The 24,577-nt window shown below is 42.9% G+C and overlaps 1 protein-coding gene across 13 annotated transcripts in view; it reads right to left on the bottom strand.

Annotated features, from left to right (window-relative positions):
* Window positions 1-358: 358 nt before the first annotated feature.
* Window positions 359-24,577, bottom strand: part of CCDC18 (coiled-coil domain containing 18) — a 133,796-nt gene continuing 109,577 nt past the window's right edge. The window contains exons 32-37 of one of the 13 annotated variants that reach the window (XR_012509096.1): window positions 13,670-18,511; window positions 13,073-13,136; window positions 11,247-11,402; window positions 9,415-9,562; window positions 5,985-6,286; window positions 359-2,220 (exon numbers count right to left, since the gene is read on the bottom strand). The gene's annotated coding sequence lies outside the window, so the exon portion shown is untranslated. Of the gene's footprint in view, window positions 2,224-5,984; window positions 7,628-9,414; window positions 9,563-11,246; window positions 18,512-24,577 lie in introns of all 13 variants that reach the window. The other 12 variants (XR_012509101.1, XR_012509102.1, XR_012509097.1 and 9 more) reach the window with 12 other exon arrangements.

The following is a 24,577-nucleotide window of genomic DNA, read 5'->3' as shown; positions in this document are numbered from 1 at the left end:
AGTCATGTTCTTAACCAAAATTGCATTATTTTTGAAAACTAAATTTGCCACACTGTCATTTTGAAAAAGAGGCTATGCAGGGTGTTGCAGTTTTTAAAAAGTAAACGAGGTACCATTTAAATGAGTTTACGCACTTTAGTTTATCAGATACATTGTTCTCCATACGCTGGACAGCGCTGGCTTTTCTTAATACCTTTTTTCCTAAGACACTAGGTGTGGCACCTTGAGGAGACCTCAGTTAATTACATTTTATTCTCATTTAGCATTTTCTCCAGTACACTTGCAGGTTAATTTCTGACATGTAGACCCTTGTTCTTCAGTATTACTAAGTTTAGTGAAAAATGAAAATTTTAAAATATTGTTTAATCAAAGAAATTTTATTTTCAAAATAGGAATGTGAAACTGTTGGCTCTTTATTAAGTGTTTTTTGTAAGTCAATTTACTGTTGATTTAAAGAGTATATTGTCTCAATTTATCTTGGCCTTACCAAGTTTGTCAGTCTGAAAAAGCTAGCTAGCAAAAAAAAGTTCCCCAAATTAACACAGTGTCACTGACTCAAATCTTGTTCGGGAAAAAACATAATGCTGATAGTTTTGCTTTTTCATATAACATTTATGCTACATAGATTTATAGGGTTAAGATACATAGATCAGTAGAGCACACATGTTATTCCAATAATAGTTTAGTACAACATGGTTCTGTGGTAGCATAGGCATGAAATGTGTAGTAAGGAAATCTAGGTTCCAGTTCCAGTTTTTTGTTAGACAGGACACTCTCCAAGCTTCCTTTTTCTTCAACTAGAAGTGGAAATATATAACTCAAAAGATTCAAAGTCAAATGAGACTGTCTGTAAAACCACTTATAACATTATGAATGATTACATAGATGTCAGTGTTATGATTATCATCTTTACCAGGTCTGGGCAATCTTCACCCAGTAATAAATCATACATAATGTGGCTGCGAGAAAATTTAATTAAATATAAATAGCAGGGTGATAAATCATGAAATATGTTAAACTGGATCCCAAATTTAAATATTTATTTATAGAACAATATGTCTGTGTTATAAATAGGCTTTGAAAACAAGGATAACATCTCTTTAATAAGCTTTAAGAGTTTTAGAGAGAATGCATATATTTAAAACATTTTTTTCATGGTATCCCAAAACTCATATGAAAAAGAAACATAATAGAGCTGTTTCTTATGGAGTTAGATAAGCTCTATAGTAGTTATCTTTAGATGTGTTAATCCATTCATGCTAAAATTACTGACAATAATTTTATAACATTTGTAATTTGAAGCTTAACATTTGAAAAAGCAAGCAATGCCTTCCGCTGAGCTCATTTGTCATTAATAACACACCAATTGCTAGGGGTGATAATTCAAAAAATTTTAGTAACTAACATTTATACACTTGTTTTGTGCTTAGCACTGTGCTAAATACCTTTTTTTACCCAAGTAGTTTTACCTGTTTTATCTCATTTAATCCCCAGAACAAACTTGTTTGATAGATACTGTTTTAATCTCTATTTTACAGATAAGGAAATTGAAGCTTAGTAAAGCTAAATTACTTCCCTGAAGCCAGCACAGCAGGCAGGGCAGGCTAGACCAGGTGGCAAGAACTAACTCCCTAAATCTCAAAAAAGGGTTATTTTTTGTTCATGTTGTGGGTTCATCATGGGTCAGCAAGAAGACTTAACACATAGGAGTCACTCAAAAATCCGTTGGAGCCATTGGGAAGAAGTAATGAGGGGGACTTAACATAACAGGCTTTTTGAGTATATTTTGAAGTGGAGAGGAAAGAAGAAGTGACAACATGAAGTTGTGGAGGCAGAAATTGTTCTTAAAACAGTGAGGAGATTGCCTTAATTGAAGTAAAGCAGTTGTGTTGTACAGTAGTGAGAGGAAAGTGAGAGAGCCAAACGTATGAGGCAGCAGAAGCCAAGAGGTAGAGGGCATCTGTCAAGAGTGGGCAGCTGTCGGACTGCAGGCCTGGTTCCGCGTGTGGTGCGTCCGCCTTTGTTATTGCCGTTTGCTCCGCGCTGGCCACATCTTCCAGGTCTGTAGGCGCTGGCATAGTTGCCATACCCGTGGCTTTATTCAGGGCCATTATGACCTCAAAGAAAAACCAACTGAATCTTCAACTTGAAATCTCTTTGGGCTCACAAGCTTGTAGAGTTCAACAAAGCATACCCCTTCCAATAAAGGAATGGCCAAGTCTGCTTAAAAAAAAAAAAGGAGGAGAGAGAGAAGTCACTCAGCTGTACTAAGGGCAACAGAAGCAAGGAGAGGAGCTTTAGGGTCTCAGGTGCTCGTATCAGAGAGCCCCCAAAATAATTGCTAGAGTGTTGACATATTCTGCTTTTGAAGAGACAGTAGTTTTCCATGGAACAGCTTCCCGTGCTTGTTTACTTCCTAAATATCTTCATAATATTCCTCTGAAAATCCTATTTTGTTCTACACAACGTGAAAAAGTCCAACTCATTCAAGGGCTTTGGCTTCAGATCTGGGTTTAAGCCCCACTCTGCCACTTAACCGTAACCTTGGGCAAAGTATGTAAGCAGTGTCTTGATTTTTCTCATCTGTAACGTAAGAGTACTTGCTTCACAGAGGTGTTAAGGATCAAATGACATAATGCATACACAGTATTTAGCCCAGAACCTAAGTGCTCAATAAATGGTGATAGTTGTTACGAATAATCACCATTACACTGATAATTATTACTCCTAGGAATGGAATAATGGGAGTGAAAAGAAAAGTAAATCCAAGAACTATTTCACAGAGAGTTGGAAATACCTGATAGTTTGGTTCCTAGATGTTCAAGGAAGCAGATTAGTCAAATATAATTCTAAATTTTTACCTCAGAAACTGGGATTAGGGAATAGGGTAATGGCAGAATTGAAAGGGAGCAGCTTGGAGAAGATGTGCGTGCTTTTGCATGTGTTTGGGTTTGAAGCAATAGTAGGCATTTAGGGAAGTGATGTCCTACAGGCAGTAGAAAGGGAAAGCCAGCATCTGAATCTACGCTCACTCAGTAACTGAGTGTCTGCTGTCCAAGTACAATGTAAGAGAAACGAAGGTGACTACAACGTCCTTCTTGTTTTCAAAGCCCCTACAATCTGTTGGAAGAATCAGAATATAAGCCAGACTGAAAAAAATACTGTGATAAACATACAAAAGTGTATGAAGGAAAGAGCAAGTAATACACCAGCTGTGAGACACACAGGGACTGAGCGAAGACTCCACATTTCAACTGAGCCTTAAAGATTGAGTTGAATTTTGATAGAGAAGGAAGAGTATGCAGCTGAAGAAGAAACACAAAAGTGCATCATAGGAATTGAGAAAATCAAATAGCCTGGAGTGGCTTATAGGATTTGTAAAGAGGTGTAGTGGGTATGCTGCAGGAAAAGTAAATTAGGCCCAAAAGGTAACCAGTCAGTGCCTGTTACAAGCTACACACTGTGCTAGAAGTTTTCATATTCACTATTCCATTTAATTTTCAGATAGCCATACAAAATGGGTGTTTTGATGGGAAAACAGTTTTAGAGAGATGTATGAATTTGTTCAAAGTCTCACAGATAATATAGAGCTGAATTTGAAACCAGGTTTTTTTTGTTGTTGTTAACTCTAAATCTTGGGCTAATTTCAATATGGTAACTACCTAAATAAAAAAAGAGATATTAATTTTAACACTTTAAAAATAAAGCACTTTCACATCTTTTTGGTCTTTATTACTAGTCATTAATCCCACCTTGGAGATGGGAAAATCAAAATACAGCAAGGTTATTTAAGATCACAGAGTGAGTAAATGATAGATTGGGAATTCAACCCAAGTTTTCTGACTTTAAAGCCTCAGGTCTTTCCAACATCCTTTTAAGGAGTTCAGCATTTCTTCTGTAGACAGTGGAAAGAGCCAGTGAACATTTTTGAAGGGAGATGACATAAATGTTTAAAAAGATTAGTCTGGGATAGCCTGTGGGCTGGACTGGGATAGAGACAAGGACACTGGTTATTAATTATTAGGCTACGATGAAAACAACTTAATAATGACAAAGAGTTCCGTGATAATAAGGTAGAAGGAACTAATCAGTCATTTGGAAACAGAATTTATAGGATTTTGCTTCTAACTGCATCTGCAAGTGAGGAAGGGGAAAGCCAGTGAGTGTCTCATTTGTTCATTCCTGCATCCCCGGGGCCCGCACAGTTCCCGGCACATGTTAGACATTCAGTAAATATCTGTTAACTCTGGATGTGAATGAGGACCTTTAAAGATAACAGAGTTAAAAAGAAGTCTGAAGACAAAAAGAAAAAGAAGACAGGATGTCAGGGAAGACTATCTAGAAACCAAGAAAGCATAGTGCAAAGGAAGCCACGAAGGGAGACCTGGAGTTGTGTGAGATGCCACAGAGAGGCGCTGCGGGAAGGGGATCGAACAGTCACTGAAGAGCAGAAGGTCCGTAGGAGAAAGCAGAAGTCCACATGCAAACGTGAGAGGAGTGAGGGGAAGAACTGGAGCCAAAGGCACAGAACCCCTCTCAAAAGCTTGGCGGTGAAGGCAAAGTGGCAAAGGGATGGCGGCTTGAGGAAGAAGCAGAGCCAAGGAAGACTTGCAAAGGCTAGGAGACACATGTAGTTCAAAGGAAAAGAGGCGAAGATGGAAAATACAAGCAAAACAGTCTTAAGGAAATGGAGGTGGATGAGACTGAAGAAGCACAGATGCCGTAATCAGGATTAGACACACAGGTCTGGGCATGGCTCACAAAGAGGAGCAGCTGAAGACAAGATCAGAAGTGAGTGATTATTGACAGAGGTTGCAGAAGGAGATGAGCAGAGGACAAAAGAAATCTTTAGAGAATGACCACTAGCGAGGGCAAGAGAGAGGTCAGAGCAATAGCAAGAAAGTTGTATAAATTCCCTGTCACATAGACTGATTTGAGAAAAGAAAGAAGTAGCCAGAAGTGCCAAGTGTTGCAGAGAAGGGAATAAGGACTGGGAGTAAGAGATGGTGTTCATCTAGTGATGTTTGTACAAGCAGCTCATGAATACAAACCTTGGAATTCCTTCTTTTGTCTATTCTATGGGTCAACTTTGTACTTCAGAAATTTTAAGGTGAATAACAAATTCCTTTGGCTACAGGTGATAAATTTAAGGTATGATGCAAATGAGTTTTTCTTTCAAATGATACGGCTTTTGAATCTATTTCAATTGTGCTAATTTTAAAAGCATTTGAAGCAGGTGGAACTAGGAAGCCTATTTGTGTAAATCCCATTATTCATTCACACAGTGCATCCATTCAATAGATGTTTATTGGGTGCCTACCATATACTTTGCTAGGTGCTTAGGACATGGCAGTAAACAAGAGAGACACCATCCTGGCCTTCATACCTAAAGCAATAATATCAAAGAAAGAAAAAAGCTGTATTTTGCCACATCCTTGATAGAGGGAAAAAAGTAATCTAACTAAAATAATAGAGAAATAACATCGTATATCTGAAGAATTATTATGTAGCTATTGAAATAATTATGTATGAATATGTCACTTTCCCCTTAGTAGTAAGGCAAAATGCAACACTATTGTTATTAGAACTACATGAAAATACCTATGTACATGGATAAAGGCTGAATAGAAACATACAAAAATTAACATAGTTGTGTTGGAACAGAGAAATTATTGATTTTACTTTTGATCTTTTCTTTAAGGTGTTTTTAAAATTTTTAATTAATCTAGTTCTTTAAATGTCTAATACTATCAAGTAGAGAGAAAATTTTTCTACTGATTCACAAGTGTATCCATTCTCCCCATTCACAATGAGACTTGAAAAAGCAGTCCTTGAATTTTAAATCTTTGTTTAGCTGGCAAAGCTCTCAAGCTGGCTATCCCCAGGTGAAATCTAATCCACAGATATTGTACCAATTATTTATTCCCACAAAAAAAATGCTGCCTGACAAACTACCCCAAAGGCCGGTGGATTAAAACACTAACCATTTGTAATCTCTTCGGAGTCCCTGCGTCAGCTGGGCGGCTCTTCTGACTTAGCTGGGCTTGCTCCTTTCCACGGGCGGCTGCGGGTCAGGGAGGCGGCTCCACCAGTTTTGGCTGGACTCCCGTTTGTTTGCGGACCAGCTATCTGTCATCAGGTGTAGAAAGGCCTTGGCTCTTCTCCTTCGTCTCTCACATTCTTCCAGCAGGTAAGCCTGAGCATGTTCTCATGATGCAGAAACTGTTTACTCATTTATCCATTTACTTAATGGGTCTCCTATGTGTCAGACACTGTAACAAGGAAACTGGAGAAATAAGGTCAAACGGGAAGTTGCCTCTTCTATCGAGGAGCCTGCTGTCTTGTGGGAGACGGGCAAATAAACCAGGGACTACAGTGCAGCGTGATACGTGCCGCGATTGTGGCGTGACAGGCCCTGTTGGTATGGTGGAGGACCTTCCAAATCAAAGCAGGTAAATGTGGGGTGATGATTGAAAGTGTTACAGAGGAGATATTCTTGAAAAGGTTTTCAGTAAGAGGGGGAAAGGAATTTCATGCAGGGGAACAGCAAAGCCTCAGTGAGACAGAACATCATGGCGTTCATTCTTGGTGAGCTGTGATACATTGGTGGAGGGTGGAGAGAGAGGAGCGTACGAAGGAGCAGCATGAGAGAGAGCTGTTCAGGGAAGTGTGGTGTTTAAGGCTCTTCCAGTTGTGACTAACAATTCCAGGCAGTGAAGTCGACTTTACCAGACAGACACTGGTGTACCTCACAGAGTCCTGACAATTGCTGGATAACCAGGGAAGCTCAGGAGTAGGGATCCATAACCGTCCTCGTGGGGTGTGGACGACTCCCCATCTCTAAGCATCCCTGTTCAAAATTCCAGCTTCCCAGGGAGCAAGTCTGACCAGTCTGGGTCAGATTTCTAGCCCCGGGTCACTCAGCCGTGACTAGGTTACAAGTTACACGTGTGGATGTTTGCCGATGTTCCACCCCTACGCTGGGGAGGGAGAGGTCACTGTGAGCGGTGTGTCTGGCCTAAGAGGTATCTTATTGTGTAGTTGCCTTTCCCCACATGTACAATGACAAAAATGCCTCCAGCGTATTTGATCCAGCCATTCTAGTACCAGAGGCCCTGCTTCTGCCCTCTTCCCAGCCCAAAGGCACATCCAGCTGGTGGAAGGGGCATCTTAGGGCTATTGTCCTCTTGGTCCTGGCCCCTGGGTGGAAAGTGCCCATTGTTCTAGTGCTGGGACAGTCTCTAGGTGTGGTTCCTCGTGGTCTTGCAATCCAAGGACTAGATGGTAAGTGTAATTACTACTAGTACACTCTATAAAATTTGGGGGGGCCAGGGGTGTCAATGGTTGCTACAGAAAGAAAGGAGGGAGTAGAAAACAGCGATAGCTTTTTTAAAGGGGGAAAAGGTAGGGTAATTTTTCAGTGTGCAGACATTCCAGCAGTGTCTCTGCAGACCCCTCCTTCCTGCTACTGCTGCAGCCACAGCTGATGTGTATGATGACCGTTCCAAGCTCCCTTGCTGGGGGCCAGCATCTTAGCTGACTGAGAGCTTTGCCTACCAGGATAATTTCAGCCTTCACGTCTAGAAGTCTAAGCCTTTGGTCATCTTCAGCGGCCAACTGTGGGAAACTAAACAAAGGCAAAGCAGCGGATTGGAGAACGACTCTGAGGGGGAATGACTGGGAACCGATGAATGCTTGTTCCATAAATGGTCTTCGTTTTAGGGATAATGAAACTGAAGCACAGAGAGTTTGTTAACTCTTACGTGACAGGGTCAAGATTTAAAGCCATACCGTCTGGCTCCAGAGCAGCCCTTCTACACAGCTGTGTTACCTCGCCTCTGTGCTGTGAGTGTGGGCGCTTGGCCTTCCACGCCTGGGGTTAAGTCCTGCTTTGGCTCTTCAACTTTAGCCTTGCAACCAAGAAGCAACTGATTTAATTTTTCTAAGTTTCAGTTTTTTCATCTATAAAATGGACATACCCTTTGTGCATAGCATGATACCTATCATTTGGTAAGTCAATGTATTAAATGGTGGCTGTTATTATTAATTCAATAAAAATGTACTGAGCATTCTGTGGTGGACACTGCATGTGCAGGGGTGCACAAGAGGGACACAATTCCTGTGCTCATGGGTGTTCCAATTAAAAGTATCTGGTGGGGAGGGTACAGCTCAAGTGGTAGAATGTGTGCTTAGCACGCCCGAGGCCCTGGGTTCAATCCCCAGCACCTCCTCCAAACATAAATAAATGAATAAACCTAATTACCTCCCCCTCATAAAAAAAAAAGTATCTGAACTAAGCCATAAAATGAAAATGGCAATGTGTGGTCCACACAATTGCCTCCCTCGCCTTGAATTATGAACACACGTCTGACATATGGGAACATGATGATGACTGTGAGCAGAAGAGGACTGACGGGGAAAGAAAACGAGCCTGGAACAATCAAGAGTAAAGGGAGCAAGACAAGGAGCAGGAGTGAAACGAGGAGCTCGCCCAGGAGGAGGCGTGCTGCCTGGCTTTCTAGCACAGAAGTCTGCGTTTTACAGAAGTGGGGGGAACTGACCAAGGGATTCTTGGCATAGAACAGAAAGTCAGAGCAGGTGAAACGAAGAATGATCTCTGAGAAACTTGTGGAGATGGCATGGGAGATAGTCTCTATACACTGTAGAAAGCATAAGATTAAAGAGAAGGAAGTGAGAAACATTAAAAAAAAAAAAAACTATTCTCCTGATTTGGAGAAGAGCCATACTTTGTATTATGAGCCAAGAGAGAAAACCAAATGTATCTACCAGGGGGTGGGGGAAATAAGCCTTTTTCAGGCTAAATTCCCTCGCCACCTGCCTTGTTTTCTTCACCAGAAATGAGCACTGGGAAAAGAACGGGCTTTAGAGATTCTGCCCCCGTAGTTCACAAACCATTTGCTTGGTGATAACCATGTGGCTCTTTTTTCAGTCGGGCTCACACACAAGATTTAATCTTGGTTTTTAATAGCGTGGTTTTTTTTTTTTTTTTAACATTTATCAAATGTACCAAAATATCTCTAAGTGTCTTAGAAAAGTATGTAGGGGAAGAAATATACACATAAATGTCAATCCTTGGAGTGACCTAACATAAAATTCTGCAGATTTACCCTTATTATTGTGGGAACAACATTTACGTTATGGAACTTGACCTAAATCATTGTCAGGGTTCAGGCCAACATTCGTCACAATGAATAGGAAATGGATTAACTGACCAATTATGATATTTTCAGGAGCACCTAATGGTAAGGGGCTTAATTTGTGGCTGAATTATAGGCAAAATGTTTGAGAAAGCCACTGTTCCCAAGTAAACCCTAGTCTACAGTGTTCACCATCAAACCTGTCGCCGTCGCTAAAACTAAAAGTAGAGTTATTACTTAGATTAGAAATACGTACTTTTTTGTTCCTTGTTTTTAGGTGAAAAGGACGTGTGAAGCGCAAAGATAAATCTGTCTTTCACACAGATGCTTCTCGCTGTGTTTGCAGCTTCACTTTAAAGGACAACACGGTTGATTTCAGTTTCTGTGCTGTAATTGTGTCGATTCTATCGGGAAAACATGAGCCAACATGTTTAACTTGAAGATTTATGAACTGGTTATAGGACGTTAACTCATGCATATGAAATTTTTGAGCATTTCATAATTTCACAGATAATATTTAGCTTCAGAATAATGATGGTAATACATACATTTATGCATATATCACACATACTACATTAAGACTATTGGCTTGTTGAGCAAAATATGATCATAAAATATATGTCATTACAGCCCAGATACATAGTGATAAAACATTTAGAATATCTAAGCATACAAGTCTATATTAACAATGACAATGTTGTAAAATATTTATAACGGTCTTGATTTAAGAAAAAAAAAAGCCAGAGATATATTCAGTATTTTTTCTGGCATTTGGACTGACATCTCTTCAACCTCCACACGGTTGCCTATTGTGAGGGAAAACGGTTAGATCAGTCAAGCAGCTTTAAAGTTTGACTTTACAATTCAATGTTATTTAGATCCAAGGAGATAGATAATAGAAGTGGCATTTGTAATCAGCAAGGAGAATATAAATTATGCAATAAATGAAGGAGCCACTTGTTTGTAGGAAAAAAAATACACCGTGTGCCAAATTAAATTCTGATAGATTAGAGATTTTAATATAAAAATGAAACCATAAATTACCAAAAGAAAATATAGAAAAATACTTACATGATCTTGGAAATGGGAATTATATTTCATGAAATGTAAAGCAAAGATTGACTTTTAAAATACATAGAAAACTAAAAAGTGTTTCAGAAATTACCAAAAAAGTTAAAGAGCAAATACCGAACTGGAAGGGAAAAAAAGGGACACAAGGTTAAGAAGTCTTACAAATCAATAAGAAAAAGATAAGTAACCAAACAGAAAAATGGGCAAAGGACTCCTGCAGGTAAGTCAGAAAAGAAGGAATAAAAAGGGTCAATAAAGATATATTTTGTTCTTTTTCATCAGTAATAAAAAAGCAAATTACTAAAATGCCTTCTTTCTCTATCTAATTGATAATAATTATTTTAAAAGACTATCCAGTGTTGGAGAGGGCACTATGGCCTGTTCTAATTTGATCTTTGACAAAATGTCTGAAAAGTACATACTTTTTAATGACAAATTGCACGTCAATATAATGATAGAATATTTGCTAAGGAAATAATGATGTGTGTCACAAGATACTTGTTGCAATTTCTCTTCTTGCTCCTTCCCTTTGCCCCACCCCTTTCTCTCTATCTCCTTCTTTTTTGGTTTTATGTTTGGTATCAGTGAAAATTTGACAAAATTAAAATGTTCAATAAAAAGGGATCTGGCTAAAAAGATGTGGTAAATTTATTTAATATGTCTGTGATATTCAACCATTAAAAATGATATCATATTAAATATATTTGAAAAATGTTCACTATAGATTGTTAAGTTAAAAAAAATGGGATACAGGGCAAAATGCACTGGGAAAGGGTCTTCTGCCTCCCTCTGTCTCCCTCTCTCTCTGTGTCTTTCCCTCTCCACCACCCTTGCATCCACATATCTAATTACTAGAAAGGTATTGGAAAAGTATAATAAACCAAAGTATAATAAATTACTGAATTGTTAAATGTTCTTCTTTTTTGCCTGTCATTATTTTAAAATTTCCTACAATAACAGGAGTTATTTTTTGGATAAACAAATACATTCTAAAATTAAATATAGAGTGTTACTTACTGATTGCCTTTTCAAAATCTGTAAGAATCATCAGTTGGCCAGTTGGTTAAGAATACTTTGATTCCAAAAACATGGAAACGAATATGTATATATGTATATGCATGACTGGAACATTGCACTGTACACCAGAGACTGACACATTGTAACCGACTGTACCTCAATTAAAAAAAAAAAAAGAATGTTTTGAATGAAACATCTTGAAAATCATGATGCAAAATTGAGAAAAAGTAGTTTTGAATCTTAAAATGCTGTAGAATTGGCAGATGATTTTTCACTTCATAAGGCATTATTTATAACCACTAATTTTTATTGTTCCTATGGCAATGTTTAATACACAAGAATGGCTGAGGTTAGTAATTTGTGCCCTTAAAAAACATATTGGAATATACAACCTGAAGTAAATAATAATTTCCCCCTTTAAATATGACAGAGATGTGGGAAGAAGTGGCAGGCAAGAAGGCTCTGTGTTACCACGGGACAAGTAAGTTCTCCGTGGTGCACATCGCCCCACTCCAGCTTCCGGGTCCGTGTCTCACTAGCTCACAGGGAAGCTGACAGATAATTAGGTGCATACCTATTGTCTGCACAGAATGGTTTTCATTACCCAGAGAAGTGCTGTAAAATACTATTCAAACAAATGAGGAAAACCAATCTAAATTAGTATTTTAAAAATTCTAATTGGGGAGTATCTAAGATGCATGAGAAGACAAAGTCTTATCCCGGGTCACGCCAGAACTGTTATGTAACTGATTAAAAACTGATATGGGTACTAATTAAAATCATTAAAGCAACATTACAAAACACTTCTATTAGTACTTCAAGTATGTAAAAAAACCCAGCATTTCTTAAAACAATTGCCAAGGTAGTCTTGTGATTTGTTAATTTTAAGAATCTATCTATCCAATTAAGGGACTCAACAGTCTAGTTGAGGAGCCAAGATACCATTCATCATCAATTCATTCATTTACTGAATAAAATATAGTGAAAACCTACTATGTTCCAAGCAATGTGCAGGGCATTAAGCATTAAAGAATGCCTAAAACATGCCTCCTACCCTCAAAAGCTCACATTTAGAAGCGGGGGGAGAGGTTTGTAAATAAATCACTGCTCCAGGTCCATCTCAGTGATGGCCACACCCGTCGCTCCTTCTGGCAGAACTCTGACCATGGCCCCTGACTGACAAGCAGCCCTGGGTGGCCATGTTTTTCACAGAGTGACCAAGCCACTTCCCCTTTTCACCTGCTTTCCCTGCCATCGCTAGGAAAAAAGCTTTGGCCCCCAGATTTCACCCAGAGAGAGACAGGGTAGCGGTCAGATCGTCTGTTTAAGAGTTCCAACATGAGATGCAGAGGGCTGGTTAGTAAGCCTGTAGTAGAAACTGATGTTGAAGCTGAAAAGATACTTAGAGACCGTGGAAGCCTTCAGTGGGCCAAAGCTGTGAGAAGGCAGAAGCTTTGCAGCACACACTCCGAGGAGATGGGGAGGGAACGAGCGGGAGCAGCACAAGGGGGAGGAGAGACGAAGGGAGCCTTGGCCACCTCCGTGGGGAAGGGTCAGTGGACTGCGCTGAAGAAGGGCTGGTGATGTGACCGGTTCTCAGGGCTGTCTTGGTTCTTGCTTGTTTATTTAATGTGGGACAGTCCTTATCATAGGCATTAAAGTAGAAAAATAAAATTCAAAATTTCACAGAGACTTCTGGCTCGGCCTTGACAGAACATACAGGGGGGTTAGGGGTGCCAACCCCTGTGCAGTCAGAAATCCACATATAAATTCTGACTCCTCCCAAATTTAACTAGTAACAGCCTACTATTGACTGAAAGCCTTACCAACAATGATAACACAGTCGATTAGCCCGTACTCTGCGTGTTATATGTATTATACACTGCATTCCTAAAGGAAGACAGCGAGAAGAAAGTGTATGAAGAAATTCATAAGGAAGAGAGAATACATTCACAGTTTTGTTCTGTATTTGTCGATATAGTAAGTTTACATCATGTATTTACAAGGTGAATCGTCTGTCAGCACCTACATCAATATTGTCTTACATGATACAAAACACTGTGGCTGCTGTACACGTTACTAACACTAGGCATCACAAATGAAAAGATAACGTGAAAAAGAAATTCGTATTTGTTTATAATGATTCATGCACTGATAATGGAGCAGCAGCCATACGACTGCCCCATGGTAGCCTAGCCTACACACCAATGAGTGAGTCTTTATAAAAACTTTATGACATACAGTGTTACAGCCATGTTCATAATACAGTATTGGAGGGGGAGGGTACAGCTCAGTGGCAGAGCGTGTGCTTAGCACGCACAAGGTCCTGGGTTCTAGCCCCGGTACCTCCATTAAAAAAACAAAACACACACACATGATACAATATTGGAAACACTGGTACATGTTTTTAAAAAACCACTTACCTGTGATGATAGGCGGGTATGCAGTTTCTCCAGTTATGAAAGAGAGGCAAACAGTATGGTAATATATTCTTTAAAAGAAAAGTTATAAAACAGAAAGAAAACTAATACACTGTTAACTTTACAGTAAATATCACTCACCTCATGTCTATGTCAGGTTAGACTAGTAGCTATGTATGTTTTATGCATTCATGACATACTTCACTTTTCCTTAATTTGGGGGATATTTCCAGGCTATGCAGTTCATCTGTAAGTTTTTCAAGTTGTCACAAATCTCTAAAGCTTTTTCCAATATATTTATTGAAAAAATTCTGCATACAAGAGGACCCGCACAGTTCAAAACTTTGTTGCTCAAGAATCAACTGTAATGGGTTTACCTTTCCACAATAAATAACCATGAAACTGGATAAAATAAACAAAGCATCTGTTTTTAGACATTAGTCAGTACACAGCACAGAGCCGTGATCCTTGAGAGAAGAGGAACAAAGAAGGTGTTCATCACAGAGCAGTTGGCATTTATTTTATTTCTAGAATCATCCATACATAACCTGGTTCTCATAAGTAGTCCAACGTATGATGACAGAGCATCAGTGAAATATATCTCAAGCTTCCACAAGCTACCAAAGAAGAGGAGTAGTTAACATCGGACCTACTGCAACATAAGGGAGTTACTTTTATAAAAATTGGACTATGGTCTCCATAATGGATTGTACAACTAATTTAAGTTTTTAGAAATCTGACCTATAATCCTGCAAAATATTTACAGACGATCAACCGCAAGCTTATACTTGGATATAAAGAACTCCACAGTAAATGCTTAAATCTGTGCAGGTCAATTATACACCCGAAATTCAGTAGCTTGCTGTAAGGAAAGACATGCTATGCATTAACAATGAAGGAGCCATTGTGAAGAGAAAGGGTAGAGTAACTGACACTAAAACCTGTATAATAAAGGAATTTGTTCTTAATGCAGGTTAAACAATACTTACTGAAAAATAAAATACTGGAACATGTGAGTGCGTGATACATCATTTTGGTGGTCATGGATTGATACAAATCGTCATACATAATCTGCTGATTGTATAAACCTAATCAGTACTCCAAAGTGTCTTACTGTTACTAATAAAAAGGCATTAACTCCACTGTGCTATTAAGGTACAGGCTTAGATTCTGTAGCCAAGAGACGATTATAACAGGCTGGAGGTGAGTGCTCCAGGCGAGTGAAGGGGTGGGTTTCTGCTCCATGAAGCCTTCAGGGTCTGGAGGTCCCTGTCTTTTTGCTCTGCTGGCCCCTAGGGTGTTGTCCCTAGTTATGTGCCCAAGCTGAGTTTGAGTTCCAGCCTGGGGGGAGGGAGGAAGAGAGGCACTTGGAGGTAAGCAGTTTCCTTGTAAGTAAATGACGTATTAAGTTGTGGGTCTCATGATCTAACGGTAAGAACTTGGTTTCACGGCCACACTTAGTGGCAAGAGAAGCAGGACAGTGTAGTCAGCCGGGGCGTCCGGCCGTCTGCTCAGGTAAAACTCAGCTGTTGTGGAAGACCGGGAGAACGGGTCTGGGGGACAACGAGCTGTCGGCTACTCCGACACGCAGGCACGCACTGCTGGTGGAGGTGGAACCAGGTTCAGTTTCTGGACGGAATTTTGGCGGTACGCGTCAAGAGCCAGAACACACACCTGCTCTTCAGCTTGAGAGGAACTTATCCTAAGAAAATAAAACATGTGCCTAAAGATTTAGTTGTACGGATGCTCATTGCAGAGAAATGTTAATAGCAGACAAACCAAAAACCATCGAAATACCTCACTGCTTACACGTGTAAGGAGCACCTTGTGTGTGTCCCTGGATACCTACCCAACGACAGTATCGCCACAGCTTACCTGGCCGAGAGCTGCGATGTTTATAGGTCACCATTCCGTGCTTTATCTGTGGCCATCAGGCGTCGAGTGCCGACTACGTGCCCCTCCCTGTGCTAGAATTTTACTTCATTTTACTTAATCAACTCTGCAAGGCAGGTGTTAATATATAAACAAAGGGAGGTTCGGAGCACTTAAGGTGCTTGTTTAAGATCAACCAGCAGGTAAATGATGTGGCTGGATTTGACATCAGCGCCGTCTAGTGCTTCCCACTCTGTTTCGGGCACGTGCCCTCGTTCGACCGGCCCAGCAGGACTGACGAGGAGGCAGCAGCGTGCGCGCCACGCGCCACGGGAGGCTGGGGGGAGCAGTCTCTCCAGAGCGACTGTGGGGGCAGAACCCCAGCCCTCAGGATTCGTCGGGATGTTCATGCTTACAAAGGGTAGAAAACAGCTTGAACTATTTCACGTACAAAAGGGGAAGCTATCAGAAAGTAGGGCTGTCTCACTGAGCCAAGGGCAGGAACGTACGCATCGGAAGGGCTGAAATTGGAGCAGGAAGGCCAGCAGGACTCCGAGACCCACGGTTTCCCACTTCGTGGCTTCCCCCAGCGTCTGGCTTCCTCAGTCACTCGAGCCGTAGGGCAGCTGGCAGACGGCAGTCGCAGCTCCCAGATTCCCCTGCACAGTTCCAGCCACGTGGAGATTCATCCACTCCCTCCTCCCATCCGCACTTTCACACGCCCTGGGAAAGAACGCTGCTCAGCTCGAGTGCGCAGCCTGTCCTCAGTCCAGCCTCCGCGGCCTTGGGCCTGGGTAACGTACACAGCGCTGCCGGAGGTGAGGGACCAGATGAAAGTTCCTTGTGAGCCACCAAGATGTTCCAAATGTGTCCGCTATGTGCTGTGCTGTAGGTCTTGTGGATCCCGGCAGGAATGGTCTTCCTCCCTTGGGGAAAGCGGACCGAGCTGAGGGGCAGCTGGGATGTGACTGCAGCCGCAAAGACGTACTTACGTGACTCGTCTCGTGACCTTGAAGGTCAGACTAAATGAGAGTTGAGAGAGGTACTGGTACTTTTTTTTTTTAACCTATGACAACATTCCATAGAAAAATAAGTAGTTATCCTTCTCTACAAGTGACAATGATCGAGTTTGTTCAAAAGAACTGATTTTCTCACCATAATATCTTGCCCAACAAATTTGGCGGTAACAAGTTTAAATGCTTATAAATGGGCTGGTTGAAATAATCTATTTACTAAAAAGTGTAGCAGTATATCCTGGTATTTTTAGTACTGCTTGTTGAGAAATAGTAAGGGTTGGTTGGTTTGCTGTTTTTCCCAGAAACAGCTGGCATCCTTACAATGCACCTTAGTCAGAAACAGCACTGGAAGGAAGGCAGAAAAGGACAGAAGAGACTCAAATAGGGGGAAGGGTGGGCTAGCATTTCTAGAAGATATATATATACATATCCTTTTTAAAAAAATCCCCAAAATACTCTACTTCGAGGGTACGCATAAATAGTTCATCTTAAAACTGCTCCGTCAGTAGGTAGGCTGTGTGGAGTGGCTGTGGGCATAAGTGGCAAAGCCTCGATGCCTTGGGCAGCCGTGACCTGCAGGGATGCTGGGCAGTGCTGCGTGGGGGGTTACGTGGCAGCCGTTTTCTGTCAAATGGGGAGAATTTCCAACTTAGACTCTAATTTGAAAGTTATTCTTTTACATAAAAAGAGGAGAGTTTAAAAGATCTTCCCCTCTTCCTGCTCGAGAACACTCTGGAGAGACAGACAATGGCCACATTCCTGGAAGTGACAGAAGGCATTTCGCAGAGACTTGAATCCTACTTAGCAACACCATCTGCAGAAAGTTGATACATAAAGTAAAGTTTAGGTTTTGGTTTAAATATCCCTTCTTTCAGGATGTCTTTTCTCATCCCTTCAGACTAGGTCAAAAAATCCTGCTCTGAACGTCCACAGAGTCGCGGGCTGCACGGGGCAGAGTCGCACACAGAGCGGGCTCTGCGAGGGCGGGGGTGATTTTATCTGGTTTACTTTGCATCTCCAGGGCCAGATACCTAACAGGCATTAGATAAAGATGTGTTGAATGAAAGAAAATGTTGCGAGTGGATGCAAGGTGGAGAGTGAGCATTGCTGGCAGCTGGTCATGCAGACTCAGATTCAACAAGGCACACACCCTAAGGCAGAAGATCTTGAGATTAAAAGAGTAGGTTACACAGAGGAGGACTGCTTGACTCTGGGCTTGATTAAGGCAGGAAAAGAAGACGTCATATTATGACTAGACTAGAAGCAAGTGCCTAGCCTCACTGGCCTCTCAGTGAGGAGGAATACGAGCCCCCCGCCCCACAGAACAGTCATTATGATTTATTGGAGTTGTGCTGAAGTTACTTGTCTAGTGAACTGTTTGTAACTCTTGCTGTATAGTGGGGGCTCAGCCTGTTTCTGGTCATCGTTGTTATAAGAAGGCCCACCTGGCACTGCGAGCAGAGGTGGCTGAATCAGACAACTAAATGACTCCTGTGGTTGGGATTCCGCGGCTCAGAACTGGAAAACTTAAGGGGCAGCTAACACTAAGCCTCTTTATTCAGCGTGGTGTGCCTCACATTTCACTGGCAAGAGGCAAGTGCCAGGCAGTTTCTCAGCTTTCTGGGTGGACACTGGAGCCAGAAGAATTGCTTCTGATTCCTAACAGGCCTCTTCAGTGCGCCGACACGCCATGTCATTCCAGGTGATCTTCTTTGTTGAGGCTGTGAGCTTTCCCTCCACCTGTGGTTACATTCACTTCTCTGACTGCTGCATGCCTGCACCCCAGCCAAACGCGTGCCATGCTCACTGGACCACTGTAACACGCACCCCTCAGTGCTGCCCACGGTCAGATCCATTTCCTCGGTCCGTTCACTCTGCCACATGCCTTCTCCTCTCCTCGGACCTCCAGCATCTCCTCCCCATCCTCATGCTCAGTGGGTGATTGCTTCCTATTTCACTGTAAAAGGAGAAGCCATCAGAAGAAAACCAGCACGAAGACGAGACCCCCACAATGTTCTTTTTGGGCTGAAACCCTTCACTCACTTCCCATCCACCCCAGCTCTTACCAGCCTCCTGGTCATTTTGGCCCTAGTCTGTTGGACCAAAGTTATTCTGATATAGGAATAGAGAAGAAAAGTAATGAAGAACTAATAATGATCATAATGATACGTCTGCTGTATCTGTAGTTTATTTCAAACAGCTGACGCGCTCTGCCTGTTTCTAGGAGCTCCCTCTGACGGTGCTACAGGCTGCCGGGGATGGTGCCTTCTGCGAGGCGTGGCAGGACACCACTCTCACCCATCTCAGTTCTGAACAGCCTCAGAGCCCTGGCTACCAGAGCCCAGGAGGTGCAGCCAAGCGTCGTCCCAGGACTACCAGACAGCCTCCGTTCCTCCGGGAGACAACGGACGCTCATTTAGGCAGCGGCTTTCAGACTTGTGTTGTTGTTGCTGATTTCCCACAACAAGAAATATATTTATGTGAAGACGTAGTACACACGTACACACAGTCACACGTGTGGCTGAAAGCAGAGTCTGTTCGAGAGCATTTATCTCTACAATACGCAGAGCACTCGTTTTTAAATCTAGTTTTCAAGTGCTGGTTGTGATGTAATAAACAGATTTCATTACTAACCAATGAGCCAAAGCCTATGGTTTGGAAAATAATTCATTAAGGGATAATTAGAGACGTTAATAGACAAAAATCTTCAAGGCTTCATGGACAAATAGATGAACATTAATTTAAAACCCACTCAACTGCCAGCACCTCCAAGGGAGTGGCCGCATGATTAGCTGCTTTGCTAAGAATCAATGACTCATGTGACTATTTGTGTGGTAAAAAGCAAAGCTGATGTCAGGACAAATAAGGTAAAATCAGGGAAAGGGAATCAGCTCCTTCCGACTGCTCTTTTTTGTTTTCCATCAGCAAAAACACCACTACTCAAGTAGCCTCTGCGTTGCAGAGGGCGGATTGTGCAAGGGACTGGACGGATGAGAAGAGTTCTGCGCTGCTTTCCAACCCTGGACTTCACCCTTCAGCAAGTCTTGACTGCTTGCCTGGTGTGTGCGCCAGGAGGCGGGGACCCAGCCGTGACCAAGCCTCAGTGCTGATGCTGTGGAGAAGCTACCACTGGAGCTGAGGGGACGGACAATGAATAGACGAACAGGCAGAGAGGACACAGCTGCGCTGTGAAGGTGGTGGAGAGTCACAGGGTGACCCGCTCGTCCCCTTGTCTGCTGTTACTGTAAGACTAGTAACAACACAATTTCCACTGTCGTGGTCAGGGAAGGCCGTCTGAGGAGGTGACATCTCACCTGAAGCCTGAAGAACGAGGAGGAGCCACCCGGGGCTGGGCGGGGCCTGCAGCCTCGCCAGCCGCGGAGCGGCCCGTACAGAGGCCCTGACTCGGGAGAGGGAGCGTCAGGCCGCAGCGGCTGACGGCGCCGGCGGCCCGGGCGGAGCGAGCAGGCGGAGCGCGCGTGCGTCCGGCGGGCGGGGAGAGGAGAGGAGCGCCGCGGGGGCCGGCGCGCGGGGGCCCGGCTTCCGCTCCGTGGCAAGGCGCGCCGTCAGAGGCTCTAAGCGAGGAAGTGACAGCGATGATTTTAAACACTGGTTATTGTGTGGGGAATGTGTTGGACGTAGGGAATGTTTTGGCGGTCCAGGCAGGAGATGATAGGGCTTCACTGTGGTGGTGGCAAACTCTAAAATCCTGTTTTGTTTACAATTAATAGACAATATGAAAGTCGTTCTGCTTATCTGAAAGTGTTGCTTATTTTGCCTCCAAAGCAAACATTTTTTCCATCTTTGCTAAATAATTTAAATTCACGGGTCCTAGTGTGTGTGTGTGTGCGCGCGCGCGTGCGTGCGTGCACAGGGCGGCGGTGGAGGCTGTTTTGTAACCATGCACGTGTAGGAGTTGGTTGGAGGGTTTGGAAGGGCTGGCGTAGGTTAGGATTGCTGCGAAGTGGAGGCTGATGCCAAGGTGCGGGCAGCGTAAGGCAGAGGCATGTCCCGCAGCTCCCTGGGAATGCCGTCAAGCTTGGGAAAGTGTTAAGGGTGCTGTATATACCAGGCCCACCTTGGTGAAATAGGGGAAAAGAAAGATGTGAAGATGTGTAGTCTTCTAATTTATTTGAGAAAATCTAAGATATCAGAGTAAGAGAACGTTATTTGCATGAGGGTCTCAAAGCCTCAAAACCACCTAGAGGAAGTGAATTTGAGACTGATGGTCGATCCCCTAGAATACCACGACCGTTATTTCCTAAACCAGAGACTTTTCCTAACCGTTCTGTGGGGAAAGGTTGGGGCTGCCTGGGAGGGTAGGAAATCCATCTCAAGGAGGCAGAAAACCAAGAGATGTGGCCATCTGCCTATGAGGAATTGCTTATTATGACACAGATGAATGCTTCTCTGGTCTAATCTTTGAGGAAATTTGCTTTAAATTCTTAACAAAAAGAACAGTGAAGCTGAAAAAAAAGAAAGCTGCCCCTTGGAGGCTTACACTGCATCAGCCCATTAGCCCAAGGGCTAGTTTACAGCTAAAAATCTGTATCATTCCCCAGAAGGAAGACTTGGGAACCCCTCCCTCCCCTCCATCAGTTTTGGGCAGAGCCGCAGCGGGAGCTGGGACAGACGGCTGCGGAGTCCGGTGGGAGCCTGGCAGGAGGCACATCCTGAGCAAGAAAAAAGCTCCTAGAGCCCTGAGAGCACTTGGGGCCTGTGGAAATGAGAAAAACTTAGGAAGTTCGATGTCCTTATAAGGAAACCAGAGTGGGAACTTAGAGCCAGACACCACTGATTTTGCCATCCCCCATCTCGGAAGCCCCCAGGTGTGGTCTGGGAAATGAAGGTGACATTTGGTGGGTCAGAGCAAGCGTTGCTGTGCAATCTCCCTTGGAAATTCACAAGAATTAATGAAGCCAGTATTTAGTCTAGGAATAGTTTACATCCAGATTAGCTTGGAGGTGAGAAAATAGATCAAGGAAACTCTCAGCCCCCCAGCAGCTGTTCGGAGAGAGAGGAGTCCCGGACACACACTCAGAGCGACGCCCTGTTCCTTCCTCCCGCGCATGCGGTGACCCAGGGTGGACTACTCTCACAAAGCAGGCTCCCTAATCCGGTTCCAGATCGGGTGCAGGCTAAGAGAGGCTTGAGCACCACTTAATTTCTTAGAGCTCTTTGCTCCGCAGACACACATACGAGTAGAGGTTTGTTCTTAAAAGCCCTGGTTCGAGCGTGGTACAGGGCCCTGCAGGGGTCTGTCTGGCTGCTAACCAGTTACCGTGTGTCCACGGCTACTCTGCTTCTTTAGTCACACCTGTAAACAGCATTTAGGTTTTTGCAAAAAGGCAAGTCAAAAGCTTGCATGAAGTTAAACATGTGATATCGCACGGAAACACATTTGGCTTTCTGACACATCTCCAAAATTAATCACACATGCTGTCTACTTTCAGAATAGGCTAGAGCTGGCTCAGCACGTCCAGCAGGTTGATCTAGCTTCCAAGGGCTGTGTCGTTATGTGTGTGTGTGCACCTCTCCCAGGAAGAGTAACTAGCAGTGCTTTCATCTGTCCAAAGTTGGTTTTTGTTTAATTGCTCTATTTATCACCTTCATAAATTCACATCTACCTCACAGCAATATCCTGGAGGAGTAGTATGTGTGAGCCAATAAAAATGAAGTAATGAAAAAATGTAATGAGTCATTTTAAGAAAACATCATTAAAAAGTTGAGTAAGAAAATAAATGTTTCAGCCCAGATATACCTTGAATAGAACTTTTTGTTCAAGTGTAGAAAGTGACAGATGCACATGAGGAAACCATGCCCACGTAATTCTTGCAAAAGACGCAGACTGCTGATGGGAGAGAAGCATGGACAGCAAAGCATGAACTTAACTCTTGTGAAAGATTTAAGGCTTCACTGATGGGAAGCAGAGATGAACCGTGGATGTGGGCACAGTGAGGGCTCACTCGAGGCTACAAGGAAGGGCCACGAGGAAAGCAAGCAGTGACATTTATACTTTCCTGAGTTTGGTCTTGCGTAGTCAGGGCCAGATATAGCAGATCCTTTAAAGAAAAGGGGGGAAATTAAAAACAAAAACAATGAATTAAGGGAAATCAGTTCTAGGCCAGAATTGTAAAAAGATGTGAGATTGGTTATTTTTAAAAGCCAATGCTATCTCAAAGGGTAAAAAGTCAAATTTTTCCTTAAAATTACTTTTTAAGAAACAATTAGAATCAAAACTTTCGACTATTGATTTTTTTTTTTTAAAGAAAAGGCCCACCATTTGAACAGCGAGAGAAGAATCTAAAATGATTCATCATCCTTCTGAAACTCCTGCCCCACCTGTTTCTATCGTTCAGACACTTTTTGTCCCGTATCACAGAGAAAAGCCTTCTCTCAGCCTACTTGCAGAATAAAGAAGTAGCCTATTTAAAACAAACACTTATTGTGTATCTATTTTGTGATCTATATTGTCCCAAGTACTGGAAATTCGGCTGTGAATAAGACAGACAGTATGGTCCCCAAGGAGCTTATGTTCTGGTGAGGGAGGACAAGCAATAAACCCATAAAAATAAATGAATAAAGAACCGATAAGTGTGATGAAGAAGCTGCAACAGGACACTGGGATGAAGGTGACTGGGGAGACGGGGCACTGCCTTGGCCACGGTGGTCAGGGGTGGCAGCTCTGTCTTTTCGCCGTAACCTTCTATGGCAGAAGGGTCAACTCCACTCACAAGGACCCTCCCTCATGACCTAACCACCTACCAAAGGCCCCACCTCCTAACACCTTAGGGGCTGGGATTTCAGTGTGTGAACCTGGGGACACAAATATTCAGTCTATTGCAGTGTAACAGGCAGGACAGTAGGAGATTTGTCCTCAGCAAACTTAAGTTGCAAAGAGAGAAGCACCCAAAAGATTAAACAAAATGAGAGATATTAACCCAGTTTCATGGAAAAAATGTCACAGCTTCCAAAGAGAAGTAACAAAGCCATGAGAGCCTGGAGAAGACTCCCGCAGCAGGGGACACTAAGAGCCCCCAGACCACAGACAGCCAGGATGAGACGGATCATGTCTAGTCTGAAAGAGGTAAATGTCATGCTGAAGCCCTCAAAGGCTATGATGACAAGGCTGTGGCTCTCTGGTAAAAGCTGAATGAACCAAAGATAGCAGCGAAAACTACGCAGCATTTAACAAGACTCACAGAATCCACGGTGCCAGTAAAGCTAAAGTGTGGTGGAGGTAAAAACAGGACACTGAATACCCACCTCCCCCACCCCTGCAGCAGGAGGCCAGAGGCCCTGCTGGACACGTCCTGAGTCGGGAATGAGGTTTGGCTCCTGAGTGCCACAGCCCTGTGGATATGAGCAAGGGCTCTGAGAGCAGCGGGCCCTGCTGCGTCCCAGCCACGTGACTTCCGCAAACATCTCTAAACATCTGTTTCCTCGGGTGAAAAATGGGGATAATAGCAGTCACTGAATAATAACGCTATGCAAAATGCGTGGTCACAACGCATTAAATGAGCTGATGTATTAAGGTTTATTAACGTTCCCGGCACACGGTAAACATTCAAAACACTAGCTCTGTTATTTCTGAATCAGTCACAGAGCAGACAGTGAGGGGTCTGGTGGCCGAGTGTAACTGTGGTGGGCAAAGGGCTGTGGAGCCAACCTAGGAAATCGAGAGAGTCCAGAGTGGGGAGGGGACAGCTCAGGGGTAGAGCGCGTGCTTAGCATGCACAAGGTCCTGGGTTCAATCCCTGGTACTTCCCTTAAATAAATAAAGAAATAAACCTACTCACCTCCCTCCCACCAAAAAAAAAAAAAAAAAAAAAAGAGGGTCCAAGATTCACAGAGTCAGTGCCTGAGGGAGGGCAGCCCACACAGGGTTTGAGGGAGCCCCTCCCACAAGCACAGGGGATGCTGCTAAGGAAAGAGAAAACAGCAAGTGTCCACAACACCAAAGAAGCAGTGAGCACAATAATTGAATCTACGTTATTCTGGGTCTAAAATTTGTGTCCTTAAT

This window comes from Camelus bactrianus, chromosome 9 (genome assembly GCF_048773025.1).
Source record: "Camelus bactrianus isolate YW-2024 breed Bactrian camel chromosome 9, ASM4877302v1, whole genome shotgun sequence".
Lineage (NCBI taxonomy): Eukaryota > Metazoa > Chordata > Mammalia > Artiodactyla > Camelidae > Camelus > Camelus bactrianus.
This window is presented reverse-complemented; position numbering and strand designations above follow the sequence as displayed.